The sequence below is a fragment of the Meles meles genome, chromosome 2, assembly GCF_922984935.1.
Source record: "Meles meles chromosome 2, mMelMel3.1 paternal haplotype, whole genome shotgun sequence".
Taxonomy (NCBI): domain Eukaryota; kingdom Metazoa; phylum Chordata; class Mammalia; order Carnivora; family Mustelidae; genus Meles; species Meles meles.
This window is the reverse complement of record NC_060067.1, coordinates 148046415-148066066: the sequence shown is the minus strand read 5'-3', so window position 1 is coordinate 148066066 and position 19652 is coordinate 148046415. Positions and strand designations below refer to the sequence as shown.

Here is a 19652-nt window from a genome sequence, read left to right as displayed (position 1 = left end):
CTGTTTCATTCCCTAGAAGAATTCAGGTACCTTAAGAAAGGAGGCGTCTGTTACAAATGTCAAATTCAATTATTATGCAGGCATTTGTATATTCCGTTTCATCATTAGTAATTAAAATACAACTTAACTGCTTTTCGGGATTATATTTTATAATACAGTTCAAAATATATCTTCTCAAAGCCAGAACTCCAAATTAGCTTTCAGTCATTTCACTCCTTGAAATACGAGCAAGCCCGTTTCCGGAAGAGTAGTGTGCAGTTCCACGCTGTGGACTGCATTCTATGTGTGACCCGCCTTGTGAAAATCCTCACAGTACTCTGCAGTGTAAATACGCTTTCACGGTACTGGGAATTACCTACACTGAAATCAACTGGGAAGGCACTTGTTTGTGGGCATTCCAATAGTAGTGGTTAAGACTGGTGCCGGCTCCAAGCACGCAGCTTGGGTGCTTATCCCAGCTTTACCCTTTCTGCTGTTCAGCCTCAGGCTAATTACTACCCTTTCTGTGCATGAGTTTAATTCTTTTACAATATTCTTTTACAAAATAGGATGATAGTGTACACTATTCAAGGTGTTATTGTGAGAAATGGATCAATATATGTTTAATACCTGAACACAGTATTCTCTAAGCATAACTTATTCTTCCTGCAAAAAATGTAGTTGAGTCTTTATGACACTGTTACCATGGCTGATTAAATTTACCTCTGCAAGTCTTATCAGGTTCAACATATTTTCTCAAATAGGTTTCATTAGGTATCACAGGTTAGATAATATAGGGTATGGCAGCCGCTGCCGTGGCTCTTCCATATAATTTCCCCCTATTTTTGCCCTGAATTTGATGTCAAAATTAGTACTGAAGTAGTGAAGTATATACACATAAGTAAGAACAGCATTCACAGAGAAATACAATAAACAGAGGTAGATAATCAGCAAATAACCTGTAAAAACACTGAGTAGAGACATGGGCAGTCTGAGCCCCTGTTGCACCATGCAGGAGGGCATAGCTGTTGGGCTACACACAGAGAGGGGAATGTGTACAGCAGAGACATTTAGAAACTTATCTTATGAAATTTTCACATGATACAAGACTACAGAGCCATAAATATGATACTATACAAGAATATTTCATTACATGGACAGGTGTTTGTGGTAAGTGAAAATATTGGAAAACAGAAAACATTTACAAAGCATGATCAGCGTTACTTGGTTGACTGATGGTTTCTATCTCTTTTCTGATTATTGGCATTTTCTAATGTTTCTATCATCAAAATATGTTTATTTTGTAATAAAAATATATGATAGAGGCTATTTTAAAATAATCCCAATCTTTTTTCATTTTGATGCAAATACTTAAGGTTGAAGTTCACTGTTCTATCTTCACATTTAACTCACAATTTTTCTCTTACTTCCCACAATAGCAGGCATACTTTCTCATCTCTTTCCTGTAGCACCTCTCACCAGAAACACCTTTCTTCAAATACCCATGACCCTCGTTTTTTTTAAAAACTCAAATGGAGCACTGACATATATGTGTGTTATGTTTCCTCTGTTAACTATATTTCTGCCTGTAAAGTATAGCTCTGTATTCCTAGAAAGATGTATACCAGAGTTCTTTTTTTTTCCTTCCCATCCAGCATCCGTCTACTCATAAAGTACAGGTACATATTTCTCTTTGGCCATGTGAATAGGGAAAGATAGATACAGGGAACGGTGAGTAAACCAGTTCGCTCCAGAAAGAAAAAAAAAGAAATGGGACTGTAAGGAGACTAGGAAGGACCTAATGGCATCTGTGGTTACACACAATAGCCAGATGGAAAGAGGGTCCAAAGGTGTGCTGTAAAATAACAGATTCACTCACAATTCCAGGAGGAGAGCCAGGAGGTGAAGCTCTGGATAACCCAACTAATTACAATGAGATGCAAATGAGGCAGAAAGATGTAAATAGTATTATGAGAACGGATGGCCATGTCCAAGATCTGGTCTACCTGGGAGCAGAAAGAAGAGGCAGGGAGAGGAAGGGAAGGGTAGAAAGTAGGGAAAGGAGAGGTAGAGAGAAATGGAGAAAGGGATGAAGGTGAGGAAGAGTGGAGAAAAGGTGGGGTTTGTATTCCCTAACAGCCAGATTCCTCTCCGGGTTACAGGCGCTATTGAGCATCCTGGACAGGCTGTCTAAGCAGAAATGAAATACAGGGGGTTTCAGGGACATTGTTTTCAGTTGGTTATATAGCCAGCAACCTTGGAATAAGGTTAACTTTGATTTTTTACTAAAGCTTTGAGGGCTCATATCAGTGTCTTACTTAGCTCATGATTATTGGCCAAGGTTTGGCTCTCAGAAGAGTAAACTTAAGGTTTCTCATGAGAAAGGAGCCTGGTCCAAGATGCTGGGGAGAAAGAGAACAAGGTACTACTCTTTCCCGAAGGCCTACTGGATGCTCATGAAGATGGAGGGTTTTTCCCCCGTACATTATCTTACTTAACCTTGCCAAAACGGATGAAGTATATATTATCATAACTTTTACATTAAAGAGAAAATTGAGGCTCACAAAGGTTAAATGACTTAAATAGCTAAAAAGTGATGTTTAGGATTTAAATCCAAGATCATAAAAATCCCATGCTTCTTGGTTCCACCACCCCAGGTGCTGGTCAACAAACCAAGCCTCAGGAACAAGGGTGAAGTAAGTTCCATTCTCCGGACATAAATCTCTCAAGTTAAAAACAATGTTAGAGCTATATGATTTCCAGTCTCTTCCAGTTCTATAACTCTTTGACTCTATTCAGGAAATTGCAGGTAATTTCTAACATAAAAGCACAGATATTAGCCCCTAATGTGCTTCTGATTGGTCTTTCTGAAGGAGCCTGATGTATAACCAGCTATGCATCCTGCATCTAAATTCCCTACTTTCCCATAAAGCATGTGGTGACATCCGTGGGACTCCTGGAATTCCTAGGGTGTCCCAGACTTAGTGAGCTGTGGCCACATCTAGGATTCACTTTCCCTTCCTTAACCACATTGCCACAGATGAGGCCACCGGGGATTCGATTTTAAACCGAGGTGCCTAAACACAGACAGTAGTGTTTCCAGTCTTTCTCAGATGTAAAAAAATGTATTTCTAAACTTATTTGGTGGCAAACAGATGAGTACAGAAGTCAGCAAGGTTTTGATCCAAATAATCATAAGCACACAAATGACTTGGCTACACTTTCTGAAGGCTGGTCAGAATTGAAAGCACATATTATAATATGGTATATTTGATTTTAAAATATTAAAATATAGCCTATACTATGGAGGGAGCATAGTAATTTAAATATGCAAGTATTTCCCTTTAAGCATGATTAACAATGGAATGATTTCCATTTAATTTATATTTTCAATTATGTGTAGAATTTCAAAGATTTTCTTACTTTCTGGGTAAAGACTGATATTAGTATTAAGACTAAATATTTGTTAAGACATAATGTATCCTGTTTTATCTGAAAAAACTTAAATTTAATATACTTGAGAGAAATATTACAAAAGGCCATCATTATAATGGTCATTTTGACAAAGCTAAATGTAAAAATAAATGAAAATCACGAACCGGTATTTTGGCTCACAGCATCCCGTTGTAACTTCTTTAAAGTGTTCATATATAGTCTACTCTTTGTCACCAAAGAAACTTTAAAATACCAGAACCAGGTGAGGTTTCCAGATCTGACAACGAATTTTGTGGAAGGACAAGTGTCTAGACAACTGTCCTTCTCTGGAAGTGTCACGTGGTAACATTGTTTTCCATTGAAGAAGAGGGCAGAGAGGATTACAACAAGGTACCACAAAAATAAAAGTTAACTGAAAATGAGAGAGAAAAGAGAAGCTCTCAGGAATATTCATCCATGGGAAAGGTCTCTGGGGGCATGTGAGCTTTCTCAAGTTGCAGGAGGAATTACAAGCAAATCTTCATCATCCCCTGATAACAAAGGTCTCGGGAGTAACCTCCGTAAAGGCAACTAGGCCAACTAAGTGCCTGGAACGCATGGTTCTATGTGAAGCAAAAATCCAGAGACCTCACTAATATTTCAAGTGAATCGAGGAAGAAAATGGAGCCAAAAATGTTTCGTGGGAGGGAGTCAAGTCCTCCACCAAGACCATCAGAAATCATTTCACTCAATAATACAAGGTGCTACCAGAAAGCACTTAGGAGATACACTGACAAGTGCGTAAAACAAGAGTCTCCTGGTATGGATGGAAGTATACTAAACCTCGGTTCTGAGGTTTTTGTTTGTTTGTCTTAGAAATAATTACAGGACATCTACATAAACAATAGGGATGTTGGTATGCATTTACAGCTTTTCACCTGAAGGAAAGTGCACTCTTAAAAGAAAACTCTTACAAAGTAGATTCACTTTACCTAAAGCCCACACATCCAAGAAATCCATCCATTTATTTAAAAAATACAAACAAAACCCAAACAATGTGGTAAACTGCAAAATGCTTGGTAGGATGTTAAGACAAACGCTATGTAGAGAAAATAAGATTTTATATATTTGGGTATTATCCAAATTGTTGCTTACCCCTCTTCCCTGCACAACATCTCTGAAAGTTTATAGATATTTGTTGTATCACAGCAGATGTCTAGAACAAATATTAAGCAAAAGAGAATGTATATGATCTCTCCCATTTTAGTTTTTTTTTAAAGTAGGAAGATTGACTAGATATTAACACAAATGGGTTTAAATGTGAAGCTGCCATAAAAGCAGGAACATAAATGTAATTCTCCCAGCCGCTATTTTGATGCACATTTTTGATTCCATGAATATTTTATGAAATGGCCCAAACTAAAGCCATATAACATTCCTGCATTACTGATGCTTGCGCCCGTAAGCTACGAACATTAGAGGCATGATTGAGTGCATTAAAATGAACTCATTCAGCAGTGCATTGATTACTTGAAGGGGGAGGGAAAAGAAAAAAGAAAAAAAAAAAAGAAGTTGCTCCACTTAAGAAAACAGCACACAAATCTAAACTTTGCAATATAATAAGGGTGAAAGCAAGTGTGAATAAAATAATAATTTCATAAATAAAGTGTGACTCTGTCTAGACCTGACAGTAATTAGGCAAGGTGTTAATTATATCCAAAGATGGCTCCCAGTATTATTCAGGTAATTTAAAATGTCACAATCTCTAAGATGCACAGACTGGCCTCCTTTAGTTCCATGCATCAGCAATTCTGAAAGTAGCTAATTATTTCCTTTTCTATCAACTTGTACATTTGCCAGTAAAAATAATGCTCCAGAAACAATTGCATGAAAATAATTTGACAGGTCCATAAGGCCTATTTCTTCAGCAGCACTGGTATAAGTCTTAAGCATATTTAGTGGTAAACTGTGCACATTTGTTGAGGAATTTAGGGAAATATTCCACTTTAGCTTAAAACAACAACCTAAAGGAACAATAAAGCTTTATGTATGTTATATTACATTTTAATCTGGAGCTACTGGACATCTTTGGCATCAAGTTACTATTCCATACAATGTAGACATAAAATCTGCTAGGAGCAATATTGAACAGCAGCAAAAAGAGAAAAATGTTATCGCTCTTTTGTAAAAACAAAAGACATTGCTTTCCATTTCAGTTTAACTGCATGAACAATTTATATTATCTTTAGGTTTTTACATTCAATTATGATAATTATAATGGCTATACATGCTGAAATAGTTAAGGGCTTGTCACACTTCCTAATGGAAACTATCATTTGCAAGGGTTTATCTCTTGTCAGAGGAGATTTGTTCTGACTGTAACCCAATGCACACCACTGCAAGATAGAATGCTAGAAAACAAAGATTTTGTTCTGTAACTCAACAGCATCCCTAATAAACCAGGAGGAAAATGTGCCCATAACTTTTGAGTAGCTACTTTGGGATACTTAGAAGAAACTTAAGATGCTATTTCTAAAAATGGAATAATTTATCATTTTAAACAAAAATTTCAGATGGACATTGCAGGAATGCTAAAATACCTCCATTAAAAAATATGAGTCACTAAACCAGGCAATGAAGACGATCCCAGGAAGACAGGTTCGGGAGAAATTTATCAAGGGTCTATCAATGATGTTGACAATACTAATGAATTAATGTTTTGTTTTGTTTTGTTTTGTTTTAGTGTGGGAGAGAGAGAGAAGGGTGGGACACAGGGAGAAAGAGAGAGAGAATCTTAAGCAGGCTCCACGCTTGGTACGAAGCCCGACGCTGTGCTCAATGCAGGACTCGATCTCAGGACTCTGAGATCAAGACCTGAGCTGAAATCAAGGGTTGGGCACTTAACTCTGACTAAGTCACTCAAGCACCCACTAGTAAGTTAATTTTTAAAATCCAGAAGATTTGCTTGCACTTCTAAAATATTCTGAAGAGATTAATACAATTATTGTTTTTTTCTTTAATTTTAGATAGGCGAACTGTGGTCTATGATGGAAATGGTATACAAGCTTGACTGCCTTATGCTGTAATAAACCTCAGATAGTTGGGTTCTATCTAAGCTTTGCAATTTCCAAAGATTATGCATTAGGCAACTTTGTTCTCAAATGTGTGTGTCAAAATTCCTTAAATAATTTTTAAAAATGGAAAGCACTTGTATAATGTAAAACAATAGGACTAAATGCTAGCCATTGTAGAGTGTACAAAGTTTACTATTTCCCTTGTATAATAAATTGTTTTACCTAAATGGTTGCCACCTCATCTTAAAATACCAAGTAAAAAGTGTTGACAAGCATAAAAGTCTGAGGAGCAATTACGTCAGTATTGACATAGATCAACTAATGAATGATATTGCATTGGACTTAATCAATAATGTAATTCTTACTTGAATTATATATTGTTCATCATTTTAAACATCATTTTAAACCACATTCTGATTGTGTGTATATGTTGATATGGGCAAAGAGAAAAGTATGGAAGCATATATACCAAAGTACCAGTACTGATTAACTTACAGAGGGTGGAGGTGAGTGAGGGGAGTATTAACGTCTCCTCAGTACGTCGTTGTTTCGATTGACAATAAGCATGTGCTCTTTGGGGTATTACGAAAACCTAACAAACTGAAAATAACCTATTCAGGTGAGTATGGAGAGAGGAAAACAAAGTCAGCTGAGAGCTCACTGTGAGCCTCACACGACAGTAGCTGCTATATATGTGTGTATTAGTATCTATATTCTAGAGATGAGGAAAATGAGCCTCAGGGGTCCTCTTCCTCTGCCCACACCAAGCAGGTGGCAGAGCTAAGGCCCACCCAAGGCCCACTCAAGTGACCTCACTCTCTCAAGTAACCCCTTTTTAGAAACTGTGTCCAACGTCTGACCTTAAAGGCAGAGAATAAGGTTTGAACCTGAACACCATTACATAACGGGACCATCCACACCATTTCCGTAAGTAACAATGCCAGGATCGGGGTGTGGCTATAAAGGGCATTAAAACAGCTGAGGCACCGTACAGGGTGCCTGGTGCTTCCTAGGCATTTAGAAACTTCTCGTGCCCTTTTCTCTTTTCGGGTTTTGTTTTTTGTTTTGTTTTAGATTTACCATTTGGAGGGAATGTGACTGCGCCTGCCTCATGGAATGCTTTAAAACTAAAAACTCAAGGGAACAGTGTCACTTCTTCAGTATGAAGAGCCACTTAAGGCACGAGTGCAACGGCTCACATCCGACTTTCATCCAGCACCTGTGTCGCCCTTGGTCAGGGCTACCTCTGAAGCGATGTTTCTAGGGCAGAGCCTCATCTCAGCCACTCAAGAGGAAACACTGCCTCCAGAACGGTTTATTCAGTGTGGCAAAGACCTGTCGGCTCGGTGCAGCTGTACGAGACCTCCTTGCAAAGCTTTGAAAAAGAAAAACCCGCTGCAGCTGCAGAGCACCTCTGAATGAGGCTTCCTCTCTGTGCTACTCGTTAAGCAGTAAATAATTAAAACACCCTGAAAAGGATAGGTAAAATACAGCAGCAATGTCAGTAACACAGACATGAAAGAGAAGGGGAAGAAAATGAATTTAAAAAAAAGGCAATGAAATAATTCATTTGAAGCTCTAATAAAGTTTCATTTGCAGTCTTGTTTAAAGATATATCAGACTTCAGGGATGTAACCTAATTACATTTTTATTCTAAGTTCCATTCAAAGATCTTGGACTTTGATTCTTTAACACAGATCAAAGATGGTATAATTTTCTTGTGGCTATCAATACTTAAAAAGGATCTCTTCATTAAATACTATAAGGTCTTATGAACATGTACACATAGTAGATGGAGAATAAACTGACATGCCCTGAAAAGTGACAATTAATTTATATAGAAATAGCAATGCTAATTCACTTAACTTCTGGAAAAAAAAAAAACACTTTAATTATTAAATTCGCTTTTACTCAAATATAAAGTGACTCAGTTTCTAATACTGATCCAGTCAGATGCACCTTTGAAAATCTATCGTAGTGCCCATTTTTAAAACCCATTCTTGGAATATACTCCAAAAATGCAGTGGTAGAAGTAGGAAGAGATTGCAACCACACAAGAGATTAACGGAAAACGGTGTCGACAGACCTGCAGTGGGGAGAGAGGTGTTGGAGTAATCAGTCAGTGTTCATACTTACACACTCTTTGGACTGGCTTTACTTCATATTGGTACTAGGAAACCTGAATACAATAATGTATGGCTCTTCCAAAGGCTCTATTTGGAAAAGTTTTCTCCCAAGGGACATTTAAGATGCAAATTTAGAAGCAGTTTAAAAGAAGAGGGAAACAAACAAATAGGATTTATTTTTTAACTATTAAGAGGAAAAAAAGCCCCAGTGAACTTGTGAAGTTGTACCAAAGGTGTGAGCAGAGGGAGAAGGGTACTAAGCCTTAAAGATCCCCATGGGAGAACCAACACAGAACTCGGGTTGTAAATCAGCAGCAGCCACTGGGAAATTTTGCCGGGGTTGTTTTTGTTTGTTTGTTTGTTTGTTTTCCCTTCAAAATATCCACAGTGCCCACCAGTGAATCTATTTTCAAAGAGAAACATTGAATGAGATGTCCTTTGTCGCTTCTAGTACTGTTTTCTCTTACGGTATTCTATATGCAACAGAGGTCCTGTCATTACAAATTTTCAAATGTGATAGCAATTTAAACAGAAAATACAAGTCGTTTAAAATCCAAGATAACCATATTACGCCAGTCAAAATCTATTAATAGCAAATAACAAAGACATTATATTCTCAACTATTGCTTAGTCCACGAATAAAATGCTAGGTCTAGAAAGACAAAAGAAAATTTTGACGTTCACTATTATCTAGGGTGACCAATTCATTCAGGTCTGTCTGGGATTTTACAGCTCAGGCGGCGAAAGTCTCAAGTCCAGGGGACTCCCTTAGCCCCAGGCAAACTGAGATACTTAATGCTCCTAACACTGACCAAAAGAATGTTGAAAATGTAATTAAAAAACAGAGGTGATATTCAACGAAAGATACAATGCAATGTAATGCAATATATGTTTTACTTATTTTAAGGGCAAAAATATTACATCAGTGTAAATAAAACATTACAATGAAAAATCTGAAAGTTTGCAAATAATAATAGCATTAATCAATCAAAATGTTTTATTTTGGCCAGCTTTAATTCTACTCCTTTTTTATATCCATGTATAATTTTGACCAGTGGTGAAGAGATGAATGAAATTTTTCTACTTATCTAAATTATTTTATTACAACCATAATTTCCATATTACATATTTTCATAATAGCATTTTAAAAGTCTACATAACATTTTTTCAAGAGGGGAATGGATGTATACTTTAATCACCTGTCTAGTGCTCAGATACTGAGATTAATTTTCCATTTCAAATGATATTTTGATGAACACTTTCATGTATTTTTCTTTTTTTTTTAAAGATTTTATTTATTTGACAGAGAGAGATCACAAGTAGGCAGAGAGAGAGAGACAGAGAGAGGAGGAAGCAGGCTCCCTGCTGAGCAGAGAGCCCGATGTGGGACTCAATCCCCGGACTCTGGGATCATGACCTGAGCCGAAGGCAGAGGCTTAACCCACTGAGTCACCCAGGCGCCCTTTCATGTATTTTTCTATCTTTAAATTTTTGTTTATGTATTTATTTATTTTAAGATTATTTATTTGAGAGAGAAAGAGTGAGAGAGAGAGAGAGAGAGCGCGCGCGCATAAGCAGGGGGAGGGGCAGAAGGAGAGGGAGAAGCAAGCTCCCCGCTGAGCAGGGACTCCATCCCAGGATCCTGGGATCATGACCTGAGCTGAAGGCAGACGCTTAGACTGAGTCACCTAGGCACCCTTAAAACTTTTTTTTTAACTTCTGGAAGTGTCATTAATAGATAAAAAGGTATGGAAAATTTCATAGTTGCTATGCATTTGCCATATTATTTTCCAGAACCATTTAAATGATTTACACCTTATTGCTAGCAATATACATAAGTATTCCTTTGAAAAATCATGACTTTTTTTTTTTTTTGTATTTTAAGAAGTGTTAAGGGGGGCCCCTGGGTGGCTCAGTGGGTTAAAGCCTCTGCCTTCGGCTCAGGTCATGATCCCAGCGTCCTGGGATCGAGCCCCGCATCGGGCTCTCTGCCTCGCAGGGAGCCTGATTCCTCCTCTCTCTCTGCCTGCCTCTCTGCCTAGTTTTGATTTCTCTCTGTCAAATAAATAAAACATAAAAAAAAAGTGTTAAATGGTATTTCACAATTATTCAAATTGGTTTTTAGAGAAGCTGGGTATTTTGCTATATATCCATTCCATATCATATTTCTTGTTTGGTAAATTATCTGTTTATATCCCTTTTCCTGTATATTACACTTAACATTTTTTTTTACAAATTGATATATATTTTATGTATAATATAGCTACTAATTCTGTTATATATACTGCATACAGAGTCATTTTTTCTCTCCTTTTTCCAAATCCTTGCTCTATATTTGAATATTGATGCTGTGTCTCCTGCTGTAGTATCTGGAAATCCTTTCCATCTATTCAGCCAACAGAACAACCCCCTCTCCTTAAGAGTTGTAATGCCCTTTAAATATTCCCCTGGTTCTAGTTTTCCCCCATTCTAGGTTATCCCACCCTCAATTATTATTATTATATTATTATTTTTTTTAAAGTAGGCTTCATGCCCAGCATGGAGCCCAGTGTCGGGCTTGAACTCACAACACTGATATCAAGAATTGAGCTGAGATCAAGAGTTGGATGCTTAACAAACTGAGCTACCCAGGAGCCCTTCCTGGCCCCACAACTATTGAACAGCCCAACTCACACATGGATTTCAGCCTATGATGAAAAACCCTATTGCAAAGCCACCCAAACTAGCCTGTTCTGTCAGTTCACTGTTTGTTTTCTCTCCCATTTTGCTTTCCGTATTTGAAGGCCTCTCTATGGTATTAGCCTACCTGAATTTAGATTTTTAGAGAATCATCCTTTACGTGTATAATCTGGATAGGCTAAAGTGATAGTGGAGATTAAGTCATGAGGGGGTCATGTTGCTAGTACCCACTGCTAGAATAGAACTCTCACTGAACAAATGAGAATCCTGGGCAAGGTAAGGCTGGGAAAAAGACCATGAAGTTGCAAATGGTTGGACAAGCTGATGTATGGCAGATATAATTTTTTTATCCGTAATTTTTTCAGGGACAATTTTATTTCAGAAGTCTTTTCTTATTGTAATTTTAATAAATCAAGAAAAAAATAAATCCAGAAGGTCAATTTAGAGGTCTCTGCCAAGCAAACCTTTGTACAGGGAGTTAGGGTAGGATAGTAGGAAGAACACTGAACCTAAAATCTAAAGATAGAGGCTCCTGTCTTGGCCCTGAGATGCTTTAGTTGTCTTTAACCTCTCAAAATCCTAGTTTCTACAAATCAGAAATGGGGGTAATATAACCTACTTCATGCATGAGAAAAAGGACTTCATACACAATATGCCTTTCTACCTGTTACTGCCAATATGTACATTGTAGATACATTCTATTTAGTCTAAGTGTGTCTAGATGTTGCTGTTAAATCAGTTTGAAGAACCATGCATTGCAATGGTAGCTTTATAGGTATTTGTGTTGAGTATGACATAGAGGGTATAGGGGGAACCAACAAAGATATGGAACTCTGGATTGAAATCTAGCACCTGCTATTAAGAAACTAGTTGGCCACAGCAAATTTATTTAATTATTCTATCCAGCTTCTTCATCTAATAAGTTACGGTCTGGAATAGATGACTTCTAAGATCCAATATAACTCTAAAATTCATTCATCTTCAGGAATTGAACAACATAAGTTCTCAGCCCAGTTTTAAACAACTGATGACTATTTACAATTTATGAAATACATATCCACTTGTTATTCCATAGAAAGCTCTCTGGACCCTTAGTGCCACTCTTATTACATGTCTTCTTTGACATCAATGTTTAGGAATCATAAATGCTTAGGAAAAAGTAATCACCAGAGAACAATTCTGCCCTTCTATTCCCCACCCAAGTTACTGTCCTCAGTGCTACCTCATTTGCATACAGTAGCCTGCCTCCAAGTGAAACAATAGGGATAACCTGGAAAAAGACTTCGAGTAAAAATCTTTTGTTCTTTTCAGTACTTTTTTCATTCAATGAAAATTTTAAAATTATCTAGTCCCCCCCCATTGAAAAAAAACACACAAGGTAGCTGATCCTAACAGTACGAAAGGGTGTATGATGCAAAATGAGTCTGCCTGTCATTCCATATCATCCATACCCTTCTCCAGAGGCCGCCTCAGTTGAGATTTTGTGTATTTGATGGGTTTTAAATCTTCTCAACAGCGCTTACATCTCTATTAATTTTTAATAAAATGAAAGAGAAAATAAAATACCACACTAAAAACTGATATATCCTTTGCATTTCTTTTAGTTATTAAGGTTGTTTTTCTAATAAACTGGCAAATATTATTCCCCGACAAATAAGAAATTACCATGAAATTTCTATTAATTTTGATGTGGCATCTTTGATGATATTAAAACCTTTGATGATATTATTGTATCTTAACCTTTTTTTTTTTTTTTGAGAATTGAATATTCTGGTAGTAAGTTTCACTTCAAATGTCAAAGGAAAAAATACTCACCAGATGAAGTCATATTTATAATGGAATACAGAATAAGGTAAAAAGCCCAAACTGTAGGAAATGATAGCTTATATAAGATATTAAGGAATTTTAAAAAAATCTCCTTGTATTATTTTAGATAGTATACAATTGATCATGACCCAACATAATTGTTTTTTATATACCAGAGTTTAAAATTAAGGAACACTACATTCTTTACGTGTCAAGTTATACCACTCCACCATTGTTTTATTCCTCCCCCACCCCGCTCCTGAAATAACATCTTTTGCTACTTTAGGAAAATGACTGACGCCATATTGAATACTGCATTAATTTCCCAGGGATGCCATAAAAAAGTATCACAAACTGGGTAGTTTAAACAACAGACTATATTCTCTCAAAGTTTTGGAGGCTGGAAATTGAAATTAAAATGTCACCAGAGTTGGTTCCTTCTGATAAGGAGTCTTTTCCATGCCTCTTTCCTAGCTTCTGGTAGCTTCAGACACTCCTTGGCTTATAGATAGTATTCTCCCAAGTCTTCACATTATCTTCCCTCTACACATGACTCTCTGTGCCAAATTTCCCATTTTCAGAAGGACACCAGCCATACTGGATTAGGGCTCACCCTAATGATAGTGTCTTAACTTGATCATTTCCAAAGACCTGTTTCCAAATAAGGTCACATCCACAGGTATGAAGGTTGAGAATCAACACCTTGAGGTTCAGGTTCAAGACAGCAATGTGAGAAGATTCTAAACTCACCCCTTGTCAGGGACATATGAGTCTATAGCTACATATGAAATAATTACCTCAAAAAACCCTAAAAGCTGATTGAGTGATGACTATGCATCAGGCAAACAAGAAGAAACCACAACAAAGTGGGTAGGAGAGGCTGGGACACAAACGTGCCATAAACTAGACTCCTGGCATGGCAACCAACACACAACTTCGGGAGACCTCAAAACCCAGAGTGTCTCCCTTAGGAGCAAAGGGTTCAAACCCCATACTGGGCCTCTCAACTTTTAAGATATGCACTTGAGAGACAAGCCCCCAAACATCTAACTTGGAAAACCAATGGAGACCTCATCTCAAAAACCCACAAGACTAACAATCTGAGTATCCACTCCTAAAGAACTTGCAAACTGGTATTTACCCCAGGGCCCAGCTCAGAGGCAGCCAATCAGGACCTTAAAATCAGACTTAAAGTGAAGGAGGTTCATTGGTTTATATTAAAACATTGCCCTGAGGGGCAGGCATCAAATTTAGCACACATCTAGGAGCCTGCTGGAATACTCTCTGGGACAGATAGGCACAATCTTCACGTTCTCCCTCTGCTGTGTTCCAAAGTACCAGTAGGTCTTGGAAGGAAGCTTTTGCACATCTTTGGTGTTCTGATTTTTGTGGCTGCTGCCTGACAAGGGGACACCTCTATATCACCTGGCTATGGTGGCCAGTGGGGCTTATGCTCATGGGTCCCACAGGACTATAATCAACAAAGAGTTCTTAGAGAGTTAAAACTCCAGGGGCACAGCAAGAGGCAACAGACCCAGGAGCTCAGTGTTTCTGTGGAGGCCTATTAGCTATCATCATGACTGTGGCCTGAGGGGCAGGCCTCTAATAACACTCTAAGGGCTGACTGTAATCCTTTCAGAGACCTCAGAGGGTGGGTGCTATTTCTGTGAATTAGCTCCTGCTGCACCGCAGAGTTCCAGTGTCTCCTGCAGAGGAGGTTTACATGTGTCTGGTGCCCTAGTTTTTATGCCTGGTTCTCCAGTTTTTGTGGCTGCCACCAAAGGGATGTTTCTTGATTACTTTGCTCTGGTAACCAGGGAAGCTTGTGTTCCTGTATTCCTCGGGACTACAGCAATTGGAGAGAGAATTCTTGGCAGTCTATCACCCCCAGGACACTGTGCAAAGGTGGACTGAGGCACATCCTCCAGTCTTTCTGTGAAGAAGGTATCTTTGCCTGTCTTGGAGCTTCAGAGCTAAGGGGGAGGCTTCGGGTTTGGCACATACCTATTGGTCTTTGGAGCTGCTCTTAAGGAATTTAGGCTGTGGACACCATCTTGGTGTTCTCCCTCTATCTTGCTTTAGCTCACTGGTATCTCCCACAAAAGAGTATATATACTTGTCTGGAGCCTTGACTTTTGCAACTGATCCCCAAGGGACACCTCAGATTGCCTTCTTCTGGGGGCCAGGAGATTTATGCCTGTGGTCCCACAGGACTATATATATTTGCATACTTTAATAAGCTGATGCCTGAGGGTCTTTCTTCTGGGTAACCTGAACCAAAGTACTGAGATATTTCTCTTTGGAACACTGACAGGTCATGGCATCCTCAAATACTAGTAGCTATTAAATATACAATAGGATGCTTGGATAAGCACAAAGGTTTAAGAATCAACCAAGATCTGGAGCAGGGTTGAATGACAAGATTCATCTCTTATGTCAGGTCCCTTTTTCAAGCCTAAAGAAGTGGTTTTATCTACCATATAAATAATTGAAATATAACACTAAGGAACATCATCAAATCACAAGAGAGATATAGAAGAAAAGAACAGAATGACTGACCTGAAGAATAGAGCAACCAAAACACAACAGCAGAGTGCACAGAAGACACATGGGAGACAACCCCTGAAGTGCCAGGCCCTGGACACTACATGACCTCTTCTTTAGAAGGCCATTACTTTCAAGAGCTGGTGGCATAACTGGCTTTTCTAACACAGAGAAGAAGGCAGAGACTTAGACAAAATACCAAAACAGAGGAATTTATCCCATTTGAAAGACAAGATAAGGCCTTGGCCAGAGATCTGTGAAACAAATATAAGTAACATGTCTGAGAATGAGAACATGAGGGAGAATTTAAAGCAACAATACTCACTGGGCTTGTGAAAAGAATAGAAGACATCAGTGAGATCCCATGACAGAGATGAAAAAGTTAAAAAAGAATCAGAGATGAAGAATGCATTAAACGAGATTGGAAACAGGCTTGATGCAATGGACAGCAGACTGGAAGAAGCAAAATAACAAATTAGTGACCTGGACGACAAAATATGAAAAATAATAAATCTGAACAAAAGACAAAGAAGAATTTGCAGCTGGAGAAGAGATTTAGGGAACTCAGTGACTCTTTAGAACTTAGTAACATTCATATGATAGGAGTCCCAGAAGAAGAGAGAGAAAAGGGGGCAAAATATTTATTTCAAGAAACAATAGCAGAAAACTAATCTGGGGAAGGAAAACAGATGTCCAGATCCAGGAGACACAGAGGACTCCCCTCAACATCAACAAGAGTAGACCCAAACCGAGACATATTGTAATTAAATTTGCAAAACATAGTAATAAAAAAATCATAAAAGTAGCGAGACAAAAGAACATTTCAACTTATGAGGGAAAGAACATCAAACTCAGGGAGTATGACTCTGTAACCTCTACTCAAACCACTAACCCCCACTTCCTTTATTTTACTGATTCATATTTTTAATTATATTTTCAGGCAGAAATTCAGATAATATGTGTTGATTTTACTTCAGAAATGCTATCATTAGTCCTCATACACAAATAGGGAACTAACTGTAAAGTTAGTTTTAGAAATTAAGTAATGAACAATAGTGCTGTAAGTCTAAGCATAGTTCACAATTGGTTATAATAACTGAAATCTCTGTCTAATGTAATAGGGCACCATAAGGTCAATCATTAAACTAAAAATAGTAGTTAATATGAGTAAGAGTAATGAATGCAAATATGGTTTGAAATTGCCAATAGAATTTTCTCTTGTGAGATTGATCTAAGAATTAGTAGTATACAAATTGAAGTAAAAAGTGAACGACAATCAAAAAACAAAAACCCGGCCAGAAAATAGTTAACAAAATGGCAATAAGCACATAACTATCAATCATACTTTAAATGTAAATGAAATAAATTCTCCAATCAGAAGACAAAGACTGACTGAGCAGATAAAAACAAAAAACAAACAAAAAACCACCAACTATATGCTGTTCATGAGGGTTGTTTTAGATGTAAGTATATGTAGACTGAAAGTGAATAGATGGAAAAGGTGTTCCATGCAAATGGAAAACAAAACAAGGTTGAAAGAGCTATACTTATAACAGACAAAACGGGCTTTAAAACAAAGACTGTAATAAGAGACCAGAAAGAGCATTACATAATGATAAAGGGGTCAATCCAACAAATAGTTATAAATATTTATGCACCCAACATAGGAGCACCTAAATATATAAGGCAAATATTAACATACTTAAAGAGAGAAATAGATAGCAATACAATAAGAGTAGGGAACTTTACTACCCCACTTACATCAATTCGGACAGAAAATCAATAAGGAAACTTGGCCTTAGATAACACATTGCACCAGATGGACTTAACAGATATTTATAGAACATTCCATCCCAAAGCAACAGAATATACATTCTTCTCAAGCGAAAGGACATGAAACATTTTCTAAGATACATCAAATGTTAGGCTGTAAAATGTGTCTCAATAAATTTAAGAGGAATGAAATTATATCAAGCACCTTTTCTGACCACAATGGCATGACACTAGAAATTAATTATATAAAGAAAACTGGAAGATTAAACAGCATTTACCGAAAACCTCTGTGGAAAGAAATCAGAAGAGAAATCAAGTAATACTTTGAGGCAAACAAAAATGAAAATGTAATATAACAAAATTTATGGAATGCAACAAAAACAGTTCTAAGGATGTTCACAGCAATAAGTGCCTATCTCAAGAAACAAGAAAAGTCTCAAATAAACAACCTAACTTTACACCTCAAGGAGCTAGAAAAAGAACAAAGTCCAAATAAGTAGCAGAAAGAAAATAACAAAGATGGGGCACCTGGGTGGCTCAGTGGGTTAAAGCCTCTGCCTTCAGCTTGGGTCATGATCCCAGGGTCCTGGGATTGAGCCCCGCATCAGTCTCTCTGCTCAGCAGGAAGCCTTCTTCCTCCTCTCTCTCTATGCCTGCTTCTCTGCCTACTTGTGATCTCTGTCTGTCAAATAAATAAATAAAATCTTTAAAAAAAATAACAAAGATTAGAGCAGAAATAAATAGACCAGAAAGAAGCCGGTTCTTTGGAAAGATAAATAAAATTGACAACCTTTTAGGTAGACTCACCAAGAATAAAAGAAAAATGACTCAAATGAAATCAGAAAGGAAAGAAGAGACATGACAACTGATACCACAGTATACAAAAGATCATAAGAGAGAACTATGAATGATTATATGCCAACAAGGTGGACAACCTAGATGAAATGGATAAATTCCTAGGCATATACAGCATATCAAGACAAAATCATGATGAAATACAAACTATAAACAGAATCTTACTAGTAAGATTAAATCAATAATCCTTTCAAAGAAGGATTAATATCAATTCTTCTCAAACTCTTCCAAAGACTAGAAGAGGAGGGAACTCTTCCAAATTCATTTTATGAGGTCATTATTATCTTAATACTAGAACCAGAGAAGGATGCCACAAGAAAAGAAAATTACAGAAAATATTCCTGGAGAACTTAGATACAAAAATCCTCAACAAAATACTAGCAAACCAAATTCATCAATATGTTAAAGCAATAAGTAAATCAAGTGGGATTTGCAATTTGTTCCAGGGATGCAAGAATGGTTCAATATTCACAAATCAGTCAATGTGACATACCATATTAATAAAATGAAGAAAAAAATTCATATAATAATCTCAATAGATGCAGAAAAAAAATCTTGACTAAATTCAACATCCATTTATAATAAAAAACTATCAACAAAGCAGGTATAGGATGAATGTTTCTGAACATAATAAAGGCCATATATGACAAACCCACATCTAACATCACAGTTAACAGTGAAAAGCCAATTACTTTTCTACTAAGATCAGGAAAAGGACAAGAATGCCCACTGCAATCTACAGATTCAGTGCAATCACTATCAAAATCCCACTGGCATTTTTCACAGAAATAGAACAAATAATCCTAAAACTTGTATGGAACCACAAGAGACCCTAAATAGTCAAAGCAATCTTGAGAAAGAACAACAACACTGGAAGCATCACATAACATAATTTCAAACTATATTACAAAGCTATCATAATTAAAACAATATGGTTAGCATAAAAATAGACACATAGATAAAAGGGACAGAACTGAGAGCCCAAAAACATATATGTCACATATATGGTCACATATATGGTCAATTAAATTACAACAAAGAGCTGAGAATATATGATGGGGAAATGACAGTATCTTTAATTAATAGTGTTAGGAAAATTAAACAGCCACGTGCAAATGAATAAAACACACGTAACTTACTCAAGGTTATACAGCTAATAAATGATGGAGCTGGCATTTGATCAGGGAACACAAAATTCTTGGACTACTAGTTTAAATGAAAGAGATTATATTATCCTTCCAACAATTATCACAGAAGCTTTAATAAGAAAGAATTTTACTTACCATCTTAAAATGCCATTACTATAACAAATCCAGTTACACTGAACTTCTCTGCAAGTGTCTCTTACATACACGGAAACTATCCTCTCTTCTTAGAAGACAGCCTGTTCTGGAGGGGAAGA

The 19652-nt window shown here is 37.1% G+C and overlaps 1 protein-coding gene across 1 annotated transcript in view; it reads right to left on the bottom strand.

The window, feature by feature from the left end:
* Positions 1 to 19652, bottom strand: part of TTC29 (tetratricopeptide repeat domain 29) — a 257036-nt gene that overhangs the window by 166737 nt on the left and 70647 nt on the right. The gene's annotated exons all lie outside the window — the stretch shown is intronic.